We start from the raw sequence: 19,346 nt of genomic DNA on the forward strand, positions 1-19,346 counted from the left end.
TCAAAGTGCCATGGAACACAAAACACTTAAATGCTCAGACTTCATTTAGTAAACATATAATGCACTATAAGAACAGTGAACTGATATTTGAATGAAAAAATGGACAAAAATTTAGCAAAACTAGAAAGGTTGAAAACTTTCTAAATAGAGGGGATATTATTTATAAATTTTAGACATATAATGAAGTATGGAGCATTTCTTAAAATTGAGCTTTAGAATGAATTCTCATTTTATCAATTAAATTATTGGAGACATCTTTTTTTCTCTTGTAACATTCAAAATAATTTTACAGTAAATAATTTATTTATGCTATAAATAAAGTTCATGGGTGCACATATGTCAAATATAAGTATTTAAAACCATCTTTTATATTTTAGCTTTTCTAGGACATCTTTCACATCCTTGTTCCATAGGCCATAGATCAGAGGGTTTAACCTGGGAATCACAAAGGTATAAAACAATGAGGTAATTTTGTCTTGATCTAGAGTGTGGGAAGAACTGGGTCTGAAATCTATGAAGAGTACAGTTCCCTGGAAAGTTGCCACAGCAATTAGATGGGAGGTGCAGGTGGAGAAAGCTTTGAACCTCCCATCGGTAGAGTGGGTCTTCAAGACTGCTAGAATGATATCACAATAAGAAACAAGGACTCCTGAAATGGAGCTTAATTCAACAAAGCCAAAAATAGTGAATAATGTCAACTCATTGACCCATGTATCAGAGCAGGAGAGAAGGTAAACTGGGGGTAAGTCACAGCATAAATGGATAATCTCATTTGACTCACAAAAGCATAAGTGGAATGCTAATGTCGTGTGCACCAGAGCATCTGTCATCATGTAAACCCATCATGTAAACCCCAGCCATGAGCAGGGAGCACGCCCCGCTGGACATGCTGACCGCATAGAGCAAGGGGCTGCTGATGGCCTTGTACCGGCCATGGGCCATCACTGCCAGCAGGAGACACTCACAATCTGCAAAGGTACAGAAGACCAAGAATTGCAGAGCATAACCATAGAAGGGGATTGATTTGTTTTTGACTAAAAGGTCTATCAACATCTTGGGACCAATTGCTGCTGAATAGCAGAGGTCACAGAAAGAAAAATGGCTGAGGAAAAAGTACATAAGTGTGTGCAGCCTGGAGATCCAACCTAATTAAAATAATCATTCCAAGATTTTCCAGAAAGTTAATGAGATAAGCAAGAAAAAACAGGATAAATAGGATTACTTTAATCCCAGGGTTATCAGTAATTCTGGAAAGTATGAATTCAGTTAAGGATGAGCAACTTCTTCTTTCCATTCTTCTATGCTCTTCTCTAAATTCTTGAGGAAATGATCAAGAAAATGATACAGACATGTGTATCACTTCTGGTGTTTACAGTATATTTGTAAGGAAGAACACAATTTATTTCTGCAATTTTCATTTTGTACTCAGAAAATGACTTGGTCAATAGTCACTCTTTAAAGAGGCATTTCTACCTACCTGATAATAATATAAATATGTGAGATAGGTAGTTGAGGAATTTGTTCTAAATCTACATGTTGTTCCCAAAGTATATTACAATCTACAAACTAATTACTCTGAGCATAACCTTTCTTGTTTCAAGAATATTTGGATGAATTAATGTCTCATTACATCATCAAAACAATGTGAAAAAAACAACAACGTTAGAAACACCAGGCTATAAGAGAGACTAGTGTTTTCTATGCTTGAAAAATTTCCATGCATACAAAAAGTGTTTACATTTTTTTATGTCATTCAAAGAACAATTTAAAACATTTATGTATTAGTATTAGAATAAATAATTACAACACACACTAATAACAATGAAGATAACTATGTTATTGATATTAGTCTCTAGTACTTAGTGAGGCACGCAATAATTAATATCACCTTTTCCCTTGAGATTTATTACTGCTTTACCACACGACTTGTTACCTGTTTTTGGAGTGTCTGGTGCCAAAGATGGAGTCTATAGAACAGTCAAAGCAAAGAGCTAAAAGGAAATGTAAACAGCAGAATTTAAAACACAGTGCTGTATTTCTTTGGATTTTGAATGGACTTTTATAGCATCCAAGTGGAAACAGGTTTAGTGAAAATAAATTCTTCTGAGATACACTGGTTTCTCTGTCTAGGGTGTGTATAATGTGTGTCATGTAGAATGTCTATTACATGTCTCTAATGTGCATAAGAATATAATATAAGTGAGGAGCTTTTCTTTATACCTTATGACATGGGATTCACATGAAGATGAATTTGCACATTTTAATTTTTAAAGTGCCACCTACATTAGTTTTTAAATAAGGTAAAACTAACAACAACAACAAAATCCTTAAATTTATCGACATACCATTCTGATGATAAAAGAAGCGAAGGTTTTCCTGTGAATCAACATCAAAATAAATTAATAGTCATATTATGGATGCTAATAAGTACAAACAGATTCTGACAGTTCTGAGAAGAAAATATTATTTCTGGACATTAAATTATATAATTTATTTAACAGAGTATGCAGGCATAAAGTGTTTTACAAACAAATTTATTTTCCCAAAACTGTAGCTATTTGTTCTAGAGTCTTGAAATCATTACCTGGAAAAATACCTGAGATGAGCAGGTCTTGGGTAGCTGAATAAAGAGATAGGCTCTTATTTTACCAAGCACAGTTCAGTTCAGTTCCATTCAGTAGCTCAGTCGTGTCCGACTCTTTGCAACCCCATGAATAGAAGCCATGGCCTCCCTGTCCATCACCAGCTCCTGGGTTTACTCAAACTCATGTCCATCGAGTCGGTGATGCCATCCAGCCATCTCATCCTCTGTCATCCCCTTCTTCTCATGCCCCCAATCCCTCCTAGCATCAGGGTCTTTTCCAATGAGTCAACTCTCCGCATCAGGTGGCCAAAGTATTGGAGTTTCAGCTTCAACATCAGTCCCTCCAATGAACACCCAGGACTGATTTTCTTTAGGATGGGCTGGTTGGATCTCCTTGCAGTTCAAGGGACTCTCAAGAGTCTTCAACACATAGTTCAAAAGCATGAGTTTTTCGGCGCTCAGCTTTCTTCACAGTCCAACTCTCACATCCATACACGACCACTGGAAAGGCCATAGCCTTTACTAGGCGGACCTTTGTTGGCAAAGTAATGTCTCTGCTTTCTAATATGCTATCTAGGTTGGTCATAACTTTCCTTCCAAGGAATGTCTTTTAATTTCATAGCTACAATCACTATCTGCAGTGATTTTTGGAGCCCAAAAAAGTAAAGTTTGATGCTGCTTCCACTCTTTCCCCATCTATTTCCCATGAAGTGATGGGACCAGATGCCATGATCTTAGTTTTCTGAATGTTGAGCTTTAAGCGAACTTTTTCACTCTCATCTTTTACTTTCATCAAGAGGCTTTTTAGTTCCTCTTCACTTTTTTTCCCATAAGGGTGGTGTCATCTGCATATCTGAGGTTATTGATATTTCTCCCAGTAAGCTTGATTCCAGCTTGTGCTTCTTTCAGCCCGGTGTTTCTCATGATGTACTCTGCATATAAGTTAAATAAGCAGGGTGACAATATACAGCCTTGACATACTACTTTTCCTATTTGGAACTAGTCGTTATTCCAGGTCCAGTTCTAACTGTTGCTTCCTGACCTGCATACAGGTTTCCCAAGAGGCGGGTCAGGTGGTCTGGTATCCCCATCTCTTTCAGAATTTTCCACAGTTTATTGTGATCAACACAGTCAAATGCTTTGGCATAGTCAATAAAGCAGAAATAGAAGTTTTTTGGAACTCTCTTGCTTTTTCAATGATCCAGTGGATATTGGTAATTTGTTCTCTGGTTCCTCTGCCTTTTCTAAAACCAGCTTGAACATTTGGAAGTTCATGGTCCACGTATTGCTGAAGCATGGCATGGAGAATTTTAAGCATTATTTTACTAGTGTGTGAGATGAGTGCAATTGTGCAGTAGTTTGAGCAATCTTTGGCATTGCCTTTCTTTGGGATTGGGATGAAAACCAACATTTTCCAATCCTGTGGCCACTGCTGAGTTTCCCAAATTTGCTGGCATATTGAGTTCAGCACTTTCACAGCATCATCTTTCAGAATTTGAAATAGCTCAAAAGAAATTCCATCACCCCCACTAACTTTGTTCTTAGTGATGCTTTCTAAGGCCCACTTGAATTCACATTCCAGGATGTCTGGCTCTAGGTGAGTGATCACACCATCGTGATTATCTGGGTCATGAAGACTTTTTTTGTACAGTTCTTCTGTGTATTCTTGCCACCTCTTCTTAATATCTTCTGCTTCTGTTAGGTCCATAACATTTCTGTCCTTTAACGTGCCCATCTTTGCATGAAATGTTCCTTTGGTATCTCTGATTTCCTTAAAGAGATCTCTAGTCTTTCCTATTCTATTGTTTTCCTCTATTTCTTTGCACTGGTCACTGAGGAAGTTGTTCTTATCTCTCCTTGCTCTTCTTTGGAACTCTGCATTCAAATGGGAATATCTTTCCCTTTCTCCTTTGCTTTTCACATCTCTTCTTTTAACAGCTATTTGTAAGGTATTCTCAGACAACCATTTTGCCCTTTTGCATTTCTTTCCTACAGGGATGGTCTTAATCCCTGTCTCCTGTATAATGTCATGAACCTCCGCCCATAGTTCATCAGGCATTCTGTCATCAGATCTAGTCCTTTAAATCTATTTCTCACTTCCACTGTATATAGTCATAAGGGATTTGATTTAGGTCATACCTGAATGGTTTCGTGGTTTTCCCTACTTTCTTCAGTTTAAGTCTGAATTTTGCAATAAGGAGTTCATGATCTGAGCCACTGTCAGCTCCCGGTCTTGTTTTTGCTGACTGTATAGAGTTTCTCCATCTTTGGCTGCAAAGAGTATAATCAATCTGATTTCCATGTTGACCATCTGGTAATGTCCATGTGGAGAGTCTTCTCTTGTGTTGTTGGAAGAGGGCCTTTTCTATGACCAGTGCGTTCTCTTGGCAAAACTCTATTAGCCTTTGCCCTGCTTCATTCTGAACTCCAAGGCCAAATTTTCCTGTTACTCCAGGTGTTTCTTGACTTCCTACTTTTGCATTCCAGTCCCCTATAATGAAAAGGACATCTTTTTTGGGTGTTAGTTCTAAAAACTCTTTTAGGTCTTCATAGAACCGTTCAACTTCAGCTTCTTCAGCATTACTGGTTGAGGCATAGGCTTGGATTACCATGATATTGAATGGTTTGCCTTGGAAATGAACAGACATCATTCTGTCATTTTTGAGATTGCATCCAAGTACTGCATTTCAGACTCTTTTGTTGATCATGATGACTACTCCATTTCTTCTAAGGGATTCCTGCCCACAGTAGTACATATAATGGTCATCTGAGTCAAATTCACCCATTCCAGTCCATTTTAGTTTACTGATTCCTAGAATGTCGACATTCACTCCTGCCATCCCCTGTTTGACCACTTCTAATTTGCCTTGATTCATTGACCTAACATACCAGGTTCCTATGCAATATTGCTCTTTACAGCATCGGACCTTGCTTCTATCACAGGCACACTGGGACTTAAATCCCTATGCTAGTGTGTCTAGGTTTTGACAATACACAAACACAGCATTAATTTTTTTTCTGCTTCTGTGTATCCCCCTGTGAATTCAGAAACAGCTTAGCAAAGTCTGAACTTTTATGTTTCAATATTGTCGCCAAATTAATATGGTCTGAAGAAAACTGCACAAGCTATTTACGGTGTTCCTAACAGTTACCCTTTATCTGCTCAAAAAGATGCACAACTTGAGAGTTGTGAGTTAAATTTTATTTGGCGTAAAATGAGGACTGCAGCCTGGGAGACAACATCTCAGGTAGTTCTGAGAGATTTCTCCAAAGAGGCACTGGGGGAAAGTCAATACAAAAACATTTGATGAAGGGGGAGCTCAGTGTAATCAAGTGTTATTTTACAAAAGGTTTTCTGCTAATCACAAGGAGCTAATGCCCCCGTGAAGGGATTTGGCAATTTTCTAGATATGAAGAGATGCAAGGATTAGGATCATAAAATCAGTTCCTGAAAATTTCTAGCTATCTAAAGACCTGTTCCCTGATAATCTATGTGAGCCTACTTCTGCTGACTCCAGAAATCCTGAGTCTGCCGTTTGATCCTCAAGACAATGCCTTCCTGTCCTGGGCTCACTCCTATGCTGCATTCCACAATCGGTCTAACTGCTGGGTCGGCGGAGCACTCCCCTCTTCATCAGTGGAAGGTGTCCCATGGTGGACATCTCCACTTCAAGGAAAGGACTTTCTCCAAGTCTGCAAATGCCTTCAACAATCGCATGTGATGCCTCTTCTTAAACTGATGACATCTAACAACCTTAAGATGGACTGATGTAACTATGGACATAATGTGACTTTTCATTTTGATTTTAACTTGGTTTAATGCCTATTTTGCCTTACATCTGTAACTGTATAATGGGGTTTTCTAACCGTCTAAAAGCTTTTAATTTACAAATAGTTGTCCGAGCTCCTATGAGTGCCACAGCCTCCTCCAACTATTACTTGGAGCCCCTGGATCAGACATCCTCACTATGAGGATTAGGAGAATATGTTGCCTCACCAATTTAGGGACAACGCCCCTTGTCAGCTCGGAAGCAGTTATGGAATGAGAACGACGCCCCTTTTCCCTAGGCAACATAATTCTCCTAAAAGAAAAGGGGGGAATGAGAGTCATTTCCTAGGCAGGTTGATAAGAAGTCTAGGGGTCCCCAAGGAGAGAGAGGTCTGGGATATTCAAGGAGGAAGAAAGGACAAACTTTTTTACTTTTTTTCCTCTACATTCCTTAGGATTATATAACAATAATGTATCCTGCCTGAGGACAGTCTTTGGATTAAACCCTCTGGCTAATTCTGTTATCTTAAAACATAAATTATGGGAGTAGGTCTGGTCTTTACAAGGATGTATCCTGCCTGAGGACAATCTTTGGATTAAACCTTCTAGCCAACTCTGTTATCTTAAAATGTAAATTATGGGAGTGGGTCTGGTGAGGTCTTTGCAACCTCCAGACATTCTTTGGATTCATTGGAGAGTATATAACTCCATTGCTAACACTAGCAAAGGGGTACTCTTTTCTCTATCTCCTTTATACTTTAATAAAACTTTATTACACAAAAAAAAATAAATAAATAAATAAATAAAATAAAGACCTGTTCCACCATTTTCCCTAGGGCACAGAGTGCCTCACTCTCCACCCTGAATTCCCCTCACAGGCTGTCAGCAGCTGCAGCAACACAGGGTTTAGTTTCCACAAAGGCCGATGGCAAATGCCCTTGTTGTTGTTCAGTTGTTGGCAAAGATTTTGGCAAGTGCAAAGAGATCCAACCAGACCATCCTAAAGGAGATCAGTCCTAGGTGTTCACTGGAAGGACTGATGCTGAAGCTGAAACTCCAGTACTTTGGCCACCTCATGCAAAGAGTTGACTCATTGGAGAAAACCCTGATGCTGGGAGGGATTGGGGGCAGGAGGAGAAGGGGACGACAGAGGATGAGATGGCTGGATGACATCACCAACTCGATGGACATGGGTTTGAGTAAATTCCGGGAGTAGGTGATGGATAGGGAAACCTGATGTGCTGTTATTCATGGGGTCACAAAGAGTTAGACACGACTGAGTGACTGAACTGAACTGAACTGACTGAATTTGTAGTTGACACCTCCATCAATATTCTCCTTCTCTAGTCAGAGGAAATCTAACAAAAATCAAATAGATCCCTCTTCTCCAAATTCTTTGGATTGTTCATTGTGTTTTAGATGTATTCTCTGTAACTATCTCATGTGGGATATTACTACACTTTGATCATATTTATTTTTATTGAAATGTAATATATATATATATATATATATACACACACACACACACACATACACACACACACACAATTAAGAAACTGATCATGTTTCAAAAGTTTTGCTATCATTATTTACTTCTCTGTTACACATATGGTGTATGTAGAATTGTTCTCAGTCCCCTAATTCTACTTCTATCCAAATTAATTTTTTCCTCAGGTACATCCCTATCTTCAGGAATGCAAAAATCCCTTGGGTTACATTTTGTTCAGCCGGAAGCAAGTGTTAACTTTTTAACAGACCTGCTCCTCAAAAACATGTGGACTAGCATCATTTCTATCTTCCCCCACATAACAATTTAAACCTGAGTTTGGGCAGCTACATTGTTAATTGCAAGGTGGGTAACCTAAAATATCTCCCAATAGGATTTGTGCTTCACTAAAAATGGAGATTTTAAGTAATCAAAAAACATCTTAAGGAGAAAATGTATGCTTCAGATAGAAATGAGAAAAAACAAAAGTCATTTTGCAGGTTTTTCCTGGTGCCTCTGCTGACATAAAGACAATTCTATGTTGGCAAATACTACCCAGAAGATGACCTTTTTTAGACTCTCATGGCCTGTTCCTCAAACGTAGAGTACTATGACACAGAGCTCATTGCGTGGTCCAGTACTGAAGTACATTAGCGCTCCCCGCTGCTGTGAGAGTGACCAGGAGGGTCAGTGGGTGGACGAATGCAGTGCTGCTCTACAAGTGAGGGAGCGCTTTCAGTGATACAAAGATCAATAATGTACTAAGATACTCTGGTAATTATGCTCTACATCAATTTCATAAATCTATATGAATAACCACTTTATATAAGAAAATTTTAGACTTAAAAATAAATATTAACACTTTTTACAATCTCATCGAGAAAAAAATTAAAATATACATACAGAAAAAAATTTTCATCTAAAAATGTATACCGCAAAAACACTTTCAAAAATGGAAAGATTCCTGCACTCAGAATCAGATCAAAAAAAGAACATTACTGGATTCTCAGAAATTGTCCCTACATCCATCAGAAATTGATTTTCTGTGTGATATGTGAGTTTGTATATTTTTAAGGTACAAAGTAGTGACATCATACAGCTTTTACACTTCTATGTCCAGCTTTTTTCACTCAAGATTATGTTTGTGAAGTTTCCCCATGCTCTTGTATGAGGATGTAGTTACTCATTCTCATTGCTCTGTGTACTTTTCCAGCATACAAACTTATCATAAAGTCACTTGTCTAATCTGAAGCAGGAGTCAGTAAACTTGACCTGTAAAGTTTTATTGAAGCTGTGACACACCATTTATTCATGTAAGAAAGGCAGATTTCCAAGCAAATACATAGTTTCATTAACACAGCTTAAGAGAACATTTCCATGAGTAAGACATATGGATTTGTTGAGCCATCATTGGTTCAAGGTTTGAGAAAAGTTAAGTCCAGGCTGAACCAGGTGTCATTCTGACAACACAGAATTTAAAAGAAACCTCCTTTTAATTTTGTATAGAGAAGGAACAAACAAAACAAACAAGCAAACAAGCAAAATGTCTGCCACTTGCAGTCTATTTCCTCTGCTTGGGGATTCCTAGCCTTCCTGCCTGTTACCCTCTCATAAGGAGTCTATGAGATTTTGAACTTGGATAACAGGGCATGTAAAACAGCTGTTTTTAAAAGTTTTTGGCCTACTGAAACTCACACTGTCTCGATGGCTTCATGTAACTGACATTTCAGGGTGAGTAAGTGAGTGAAAGTCACTCAGTCATGTCCAACTCTTTGCAACCCCACAGACTATACAGTCCACGGAATTCTCAAGGCCAGAATACTGGAATGGGTAGCCTTTCCTTTCTCCAGGGTATCTTCCAAACCCAGAGAATGAACCCAGGTTTCCCACATTTCAGGTGGATTCTTTACCAGCTGAACCACAAGGGAAGCCCTAGAATACTGGAGTGGGTAGCCTATCCCTTCTCCAGGGGATCTTCCCAACCCAGGAATCGAACTAGAGTCTCCTGCACTGCAAGTGGATTTTTTTTTTTTTTTTTTTTTACCAGCTGAGATAACCAACGTATATATTCAGATCATTTCTTTGATTGAATGTGAAGTGACTCTTTTTTTTTTCATATTGTTTCCAATGATATGGATGGATTTACACAACAGTAAAGTTATATTTTATAGAAGCAGATCATATCACCTGAAAAGAACCTTAGAGGTAATCTAGCTTAAATCCCTTTTCTACACAGGGTGATCTGAGGGATAGAAAGCAAGAGTGTGGTATTTAGAGTGGTGTTCCTGCCTGGTTCATAGCATGGTTCTAACTAATGAGAAAGCCATCCAGGGAAGCTAAAGATTTCTGCCTCTAGCTTTAACCCAGATCCTCCTACTTACTGGTGTCATGAACATTACTGCTGTTCTATTTGTAAGTAGTTTACTTGTGCAGCTTACAACAAGTATGAGTGTGTCTATCCTTTGCATTAGACATCTACCAAATCTAACACTGCCTTGCCATGTTTCAGTCCAGGTCAGTCACTCTGTCATGACTGACTCTTTGCGACCCATGGACTGCACGCCAGGCTTCCCTGTCCATGACCGACTCCCGGAGCTTGCTCAAACTCATGCCATTGAGTCAGTGATTGCCATGTTTATGCCAAAGTATTTCAGTGGCAAGGATGCAAAAAGAGGTCAAGATATAGGAATTTGACTGTAATATTAAAACCTTACATCTGGCATTGATAAATTGCATTTGCACAATGATATTTTCCATGAGTCATTGGTGCATGTATGAGGAGAATATGATGTGAAGACATTAGAATGGTAAAGAATGAAGAATACTGAAATTGACAGGCTAGAATAAATTTTGTGTTGTATTGTTCCTTTTTTTCAGATTATTATCAGGAAAGAAGAATCATTTTGCCCAAATTCCTATCTGACTAAGAAATTATCTTGAACAATTTCTATAATTTCTAGTTAATTTCTTCAATTCAAGAAGAGGAAGCCTACAATCAACTGAATCAGTTCTATTTTTGGAAGTCCACTTAATGGGCTTAAAATTTTCTTCTCTTTACATATTAGTTACTAGGTACAATAAAATGGGCTAGTATTCATATTGACTCAGTCTTTAGATGCTGATGTTAAAATTGATCATATATATAAAGATGGATTAATTAGATCCATGTTTATTAACCACTGAATTAATGGTATCCATTGACATCCATTTTGATTAGCTATATTTCTGACCATGTTTGCTGCCATGTTGTTGCCTTATTGTTGCAACAAGTCAAAAGAAGTTTGAGTGAATTGATAAAGTATGCCAGGAGCACACATTTAAGTCTTTTATCTTATGCAAGAATTTAGAGTTTTCCTTAACATGTCATAGTGTTTTACAAATACCACCTTGAACAACAGAGGAATTATGTAGGCTTTATTTTTCCATTCTGAAATATTGTCACATAAGGACATTTTACAGTGGCAGCTAGAAAATTGAAGACCATCAGAGGCTTTTAATTTTATAATTGTAATGAATAAATATCAGTCTTTCAGTACATTATGGTATTTAAAATACATTGTCACATCCTAGCTTTCTCAACCAACTAATTTAGTGCTTTAGCCTTCAGGAAGCCAGATCAAAGGCAGATGAAATAGTCAAATAGCAAGAACTCAGAGTTTATTCTTTCTAGTGAATGTCTTTATAGTATATGTATAGTATATGTCTTTATAGTGAATGCTTTTATAGTATATTATCTTAATGTCCAAAACCATTCTATGCACCTTCCAAACAAACTTGTGTATATGTGTTCGATATATTAACTGTACTCTGATATACATTTTTAAGCTACTTATCAAACCCTCATTTAATTTTGTATTAAGGAAAGTGAAAGTGAAGTCTCTCAGTCCTGTCTGACTCTTTGCAACCCCATGGACTATAGCCTACCAGGCTCCTCAGTCCATGGAATTTTCCAGGCAAGAATACTGGAGTGGATTGCCATTTCCTTCTCCAGGGTATCTTTCCGACCCAGGGATCAAACCTGTGTCTCCCGCATTGCAGGCAGACGCTTTATCATCTTGAACCATCAGGGATGCCCAGTTTTGTATTGACTATAATTGACATACAGTTGTATTGACATATAATTGACATATGATTAGCAGTGAAAAAGTGTTGTCTTCTATTTTTAGTTTACTACATATTTGTTTATTTGAATGCAATGCTCATTCTTTAGCAAAGAACTCTGATAAACAGGATAATATAAAGTAATCTTTTAATTAGGTGGTTTATTTTGTGAACCACAAGAGACAAAGAGGGGTATTTAACCAGAGCTAAGAATAAGGAAAAAGGGAAGAAAATTGGTGAGCAGAGAGTCACAGAAGAATTGATAGTTGATAATGAAGCACAATTATGTACTTTACTATGATTCTGTCCACTGTCCCTTACATTTTTTTATTGTGTGTGTGTGTGTTTAGCTGTATTCAGATAAAATTGACAAATAGCATGCATATAGTACAGGGCATGAAGATTTAATATATTTGTACATTGTGAAATAATTACTACAATAAAGTTAGTTAACACATTCATCAATTTACATAGCTATCATTTTGAGTGTGCATACCATGAAAACCCTTAAGATCTACTCTCTCAGCAAATTTCAGTCTTACAATACACAATTGTTAACTAGAGTCACAATGCACATGTGACTAATTCATGACTAATTCATCAAGTAGCAGAAAGTTTGTAAACTTTGACCAATATCAACCATTGTTCCCACCTTTCAGCCCGTAGCAACAGCCAATCTATTCTCTATTTCTATGTGTTTGACCTATTGGATTCTACATGCATGTGAGACTGTATAGCACTTGTCTTCCTCTGTATGAATTATTTCATTTAGCATATGCCTTCATGGTTCTTCCATGTTGTAGCCAATATGGCTTCTTCTAACATGTATGGATTCATACACTTTAAGATCTGAGTAACTGTCAGATCCTCTGCCTGCTATTTTTTCATCTTCCAAATTGAATCCTTTTCTGATTTGACTGAATATCCAAAGATGACTTTCCTTTAGACTGGTTTTAGATACTTTTACTTTTGAATAATAGACCACTATGTGTTAGCTCATGATGAATTTCAGGCTTATTATGAATTACATGATTGTTTAGTTAATACATTATTAATACTAGCTTATATTTAGTAGTATTAAACTACAAGATATACTGTAGTACATAAAGAACCAAAAAGCTCAAAGATCAATGAATAAAATGCACTATAAATATTAGCATAATTTAAATAGTGCTTGACTAAAAACTGAGCAAAAACTAACATATTGAAAAAGTCAGAAAAAATTATCCCAGAAGCTAATGCCATATACAAATTCTGGAAATATAAAGAAGCATGACAGGTGGGGGAAATAGCAATATACCTCAAATAGAAATTATGTTTATCATGTAACCTACCATTTAATTTTAATAAATTATCAATCACCATATATGTATGGATGTGTATGTGTGCACGTATACAAAATATAAATTTTTAAAACCATTTATTCTTTATTTTTTCAGGATCTGTTTCACATCCTTATTCCTTAGGCTATAAATCAGAGGGTTTAACATGGGAATCACAAGGGTGTAAAACAAAGAGGTCATTTTGTCTTGATCTAGAGAATAGGAAGAACTCGGCCTGAAATACATGAAAAGCATTGTTCCCTGGAAAACTGCCACAGAAGTTAGATGAGAGATGCAGGTAGAGAAAGCTTTGAACCCCACTTTGGCAGAGTGGATCTTCAAGGCCAATAGGATAATATAACAATAAGAGACAAGAACTCCTGAAATGGTACTCAGTTCAATGAAGCCAAAAGCAGTAAATATCAGTAACTCATTGACCTGTGTATCTGAGCAAGATAGCAATAGAAGAGGAGCAACATCACAAAAAAAGTGGTTAATCTCATTTGACCCACAGAAACATAAGCAGAAGGCTAATGTCATGTGTATCAAAGTCTCTGCTATGCTCACCAGGTAAACCCCAGCCATGAGCAGGGAGCACACTCATGTCCTGCTGGACATGCTGACCGCATAGAGCAAGGGGCTGCTGACGACCTTGTACCGGTCATAGGCCATCACTGCCAGCAGGAAACACTCACAGTCTATAAAGGTATAGAGCACCAGTAATTGCAGGGCACAGCCATAGAAGGGAATTGATTTGTTCTTAGCAAATAGGTCCACCAGCGTCTTGGGGCCAACTGCTGTGGAAATGCTGAGGTCACTGAAGGAGAGGTGGCTGAGGAAAAAGTACATGGGTGTGTGCAGCTGGGGATCCATCCTAATCAGGGTTATCATTCCAAGATTTGCCAGAAGATTGATGAGATAAACAAGGAGAAATATGGTAAATAGGATCATTTTGTTCACAGCATTATCAGTAATTCCCAAGAAAATGAATTCAGTTATGGAGGAACAATTCCCTCTATCCATTCTTGTTAGTTCTTATGTAAACTTCTGAGAAAATGATCAAGAAAAGGACACTTGCATGTGTAACACTTTTTGGTATCTACAAAATGTCATAAGACAGAATATATTTTTCTATAAATGTCTTTTTATAATTAGAAAAGTATTCAGTCATGTACCCACTCTTTAAAGAGGCATAGCTGTCAATTCTTCAATAATAAAAAAGTATCTGAGAAAGACCTTTGAGAAATTGCATGTAAATCTAGATGTCATTCATGAGGTTTGTTGCTTTCTACAAGCTCGTCTCTGAGTGTTAGTTTCTTCATCCCAAGGAGTAGATTTAGAGAAATTTAACTCTTTACCTCTTGAGAAAAACCTAGAAGAGATGCCTGTGTTAGACACAGACTGTAAGACACAGGACTGAGCATTTATGATGACTGAAAATAGTCACTTATATATAAAAAATGAAAGCAATTTTTATGTTTCTCAAAAAAGCATGATTGGTTTCAGAGAATTTGACTTTGTTCCAGAGTCAGTATATCAACGACTAGTAATAAAAAAAAAATTACATTACTTGTTTTAGTTTATGTTATGGTCAGTATTTGCTGAGACATGAATTAAGTATTATTGACCTGGTTTTCTAGAAATTTATTCTTGCTTTCCCACAATGTTCATTACCTCTTTGTGTAGTGGCAGTTGTCAAAAGGTGAATCTCTTAACGAGTGAAAAAAAGAACTAAAAGGAAGTGAAAACAACAGAATTTATTGTATGATTTGCATCGTTTTAGATTTTAAATGGTCTGTTAGTTACTAAATTGGAAATAAGATGAGGGACAATAATGTTTCTAAAATTCATAGACTTTCCTCTATGTGTATAGGTGTTAATGTTTATAAGAAGAGAATGTAAGCAATGAACTTTTTTCCCTCAGAACTAAGTAAACATGGCATGTGGTTCATGAATTTGTACATGTTTTTATTTTAATTGTGGTACCTAATCTATTTTAATAAAACAAAACATGCTTTAAATTCATGTATACATTTTTCCAAAGATAAAAAGAGTAAATATTTCCTGTGAATAAAGAGCAAAATAAAACAAATAACCAGTTTCATTGTGGATATTAACAAGTTCAGATTCTTGTGATTCTGAGGTTGAAATATTTTTAGCCATTGATTTCAGATTTTAATGAGTAAGTCGGCACAAAATGTTTCATTTACAATTTGTTTCCTGAAAATCTTAAGTATTCTCTTCCATATTCTTTAAGTTAGCAACTGGAAACCTACCTGAGATTAGCAGGTCTTGGCTAGTTGAGCAACAAGCAGATGACCTCATATTTTACCAGGTACATTGGAACTTAAATCCCTGTGCTACTGCCCCTCTGCTTTGATGTTATGCAAACATTTCATTAATTATATTTCTGCTTCAGTATTTCCCCCTGAGAATTCAGAAGCTACTTAGCACAGGCTGAGTTTTCATGCCTTCCTCCTGTCATCAAATTGACCTATGGTAAAAAGAAAACTGCAATTTTTTTTTTTTTTTGTATGATGTGCTTCACAGTTATCCTGAAATGGTTTTCTCCTTCTTTAGTTAAAGAGTAAACCTACTGAAACTCGAAAAAGATCCTCCCTCCATCATTTCCATTTCCTTAGATTTGTTCATAGTGTTTTAGAGTCTCCTTCACATCTCATTTAAGGATATTACCACACTTTGTTCATGTTTTCTTTTTTACTGAAATGTAATGTGTACATCATAGAATTCACCCTTCTAATGTCTACAGTTGTTTGTTTTTACTATATTTTTAAGGTTCTTAGGCTATCACCAGTATTTACTTCCACATTTTCATCACTATGATAAGAAATCCTTTATTCTTATTTATTAGATATTTATTAGCTGTTGCTTTCCCTTCCTTACTTCCTTCCTTCCTGAGCCCTGGTAACTACTAATTTGCTTTCTGATTCTTTGTGCTTTCCAATTCTTGGCCTCCTTTTAAATAGAATTATGCAACATGCTTTTTTGTTTGTTTTTTGGTGGCTACTGTTATTCTTTTCATCAGCCTTGTCTTAATTGAAATATTTTCAAGGTTCATCTATATTGCATGCATTGCTTATTCATCCTTCTTTGAATTTTTGCCATACTTCATCTGTTTTGACAAACAAAATTAGCAGAAATATTCGCAAACCAATCAATGTAATACACCACATTAACAAATTGAAAGATAAAAACCATATGATTATCTCCAAAGATGCAGAGAAAGCCTTTGACAAAATTCAACACTCATTTATGATTAAAACTCTCCAAAAAGCAGGAATAGAAGGAACATACCTCAACATAATAAAAGCTATATATGACAAACCCACAGCAAGCATCACCCTCAATGGTGAAAAATTGAAAGCATTTCCCCTGAAATCAGGAACAAGACAAGGGTGCCCACTCTCACCACTACTATTCAACATAGTGTTGGAAGTTTTGGCCACAGCAATCAGAGCAGAAAAAGAAGTAAAAGGAATCCAGATAGGAAAAGAAGAAGTGAAACTCTCACTGTTTGCAGATGACATGATCCTCTACATAGAAAACCCTAAAGACTCTACCAGAAAATTACTAGAGCTAATCAATGAATATAGTAAAGTTGCAGGATATAAAATTAACACACAGAAATCCCTTGCATTCCTATATACTAACAATGAAAAAACAGAAAGAGAAATTAAGGAAACAATACCATTCACCAAAAAAAAAAAAGAATAAAATACTTAGGAGTATATCTACCTAAAGAAACAAAAGACCTATACATAGAAAACTATAAAACACTGATGAAAGAAATCAAAGAGGACACAAACAGATGGAGAAACATACCATGCTCATGGATTGGAAGAATCAATATTGTCAAAATGGCTATTCTACCCAAAGCAATCTATAGATTCAATGCAATCCCTATCAAGCTACCAACGGTATTTTTCACAGAACTAGACCAAAGAATTTCACAATTTGTATGGAAATACAAAAAACCTCGAATAGCCAAAGTAATCTTGAGAAAGAAGAATGGAACTGGAGGAATCAACCTGCCTGACTTCAGACTCTACTACAAAGCCACAGTCATCAAGACAGTATGGTACTGGCACAAAGACAGAAATATAGATCAATGGAACAGAATAGAAAGCCCAGAGATAAATCCACGAACCTATGGACACCTTATCTTTGACAAAGGAGGCAAGGATATACAATGGAAAAAAGACAACCTCTTTAACAAGTGGTGCTGGGAAAACTGGTCAACCACTTGTAAAAGAATGAAACTAGAACACTTTCTAACACCATACACAAAAATAAACTCAAAATGGATTAAAGATCTAAATGTAAGACCAGAAACTATAAAACTCCTAGAGGAGAACATAGGCAAAACACTCTCCGACATAAATCACAGCAAGATCCTCTATGACCCACCTCCCAGAATATTGGAAATAAAAGCAAAACTAAACAAATGGGACCTAATGAAACTTAAAAGCTTTTGCACTACAAAGGAAACTATAAGTAAGGTGAAAAGACAGCCCTCAGATTGGGAGAAAATAATAGCAAATGAAGAAACAGACAAAGGATTAATCTCAAAAAATATACAAGCAACTCCTGCAGCTCAATTCCAGAAAAATAAATGACCCAATCAAAAAATGGGCCAAAGAACTAAACAGACATTTCTCCAAAGAAGACATACAGATGGCTAACAAACACATGAAAAGATGCTCAACATCACTCATTATCAGAGAAATGCAAATCAAAACCACAATGAGGTACCATTACACGCCAGTCAGGATGGCTGCTATCCAAAAGTCTACAAGCAATAAATGCTGGAGAGGGTGTGGAGAAAAGGGAACCCTCTTACACTGTTGGTGGGAATGCAAACTAGTACAGCCACTTTGGAGAACAGTGTGGAGATTTCTTAAAAAACTGGAAATAGAACTGCCATATGACCCAGCAATTCCACTTCTGGGCATACACACTGAGGAAACCAGATCTGAAAGAGACACGTGCACCCCAATGTTCATCGCAGCACTGTTTATAATAGCCAGGACATGGAAGCAACCTAGATGCCCATCAGCAGATGAATGGATAAGGAAGCTGTGGTACATATACACCATGGAATATTACTCAGCCATTAAAAAGAATTCATTTGAATCAGTCCTAGTGAGATGGATGAAACTGGAGCCCATTATACAGAGTGAAGTAAGCCAGAAAGATAAAGAACATTACAGTATACTAACACATATATATGGAATTTAGAAAGTGGTAATGATAACCCTATATGCAAAACAGAAAAAGAGACACAGAAATACAGAACAGACTTTTGAACTCTGTGGGAGAAGGTGAGGGTGGGATGTTTCAAAAGAACAGCATGTATACTATCTATGGTGAAACAGATCACCAGCCCAGGTGGGATGCATGAGACAAGTGCTTGGGCCTGGTGCACTGGGAAGACCCAGAGGAATCGGGTGGAGAGGGAGGTGGGAGGGGGGATCGGGATAGGGAATACGTGTAAATCTATGGCTGATTCATATCAATGTATGACAAAACCCACTGAAATGTTGTGAAGTAATTAGCCTCCAACCAATTAAAAAAAATAAAAATAAAAATAAAATAAAAAAGATATCATCAAAAAAAAAATTAGCAGAAATACTGTGAGTCATTTCTGGGTCTTGTCTTGAAGAAGACAGTATGTGAAAGCCATGAATTACCATGTAGAAATTCCAACTAGCCATCTGAATTTACAATGTGGCACATTCTGAGATTACATGAACTAAAAGGGGAGAATTTGGGTCCATCTTTCTAGACATTCTCATCTAATGTCAATTATTAAAGAACTTGCAACCTAGCCCACCTTTCCACTGAATATTTCATGCAGTCTCAGTAAACATGAGAAAGAACAAAATAAGGAGTCAGTGGTCATTCTCTTAAGTTATCTAGTTTTGAAATACAGTTTATGTAGGAAGAGATAACTAGAACAGTGTGCAAAAACGAATCAGAGAAACAAGCTTTTGAGTATATATGAATGCATGTATATTCAAGGGTTTCCCAGGTGGAAAGAATCGGATTGTCTAGCAGGAGATG

The 19,346-nt window shown here is 36.8% G+C and overlaps 2 pseudogenes; both read right to left on the minus strand.

Moving 5' to 3' along the window:
• Positions 1-353: 353 nt before the first annotated feature.
• LOC122434067 lies at positions 354-1,294 on the minus strand (annotated as a pseudogene).
• Positions 1,295-13,367: 12,073 nt separating this feature from the next.
• LOC122434071 lies at positions 13,368-14,514 on the minus strand (annotated as a pseudogene).
• Between the last annotated feature and the right edge of the window lie 4,832 nt (positions 14,515-19,346).

The sequence above is a fragment of the Cervus canadensis genome, chromosome 33, assembly GCF_019320065.1.
Source record: "Cervus canadensis isolate Bull #8, Minnesota chromosome 33, ASM1932006v1, whole genome shotgun sequence".
Lineage (NCBI taxonomy): Eukaryota > Metazoa > Chordata > Mammalia > Artiodactyla > Cervidae > Cervus > Cervus canadensis.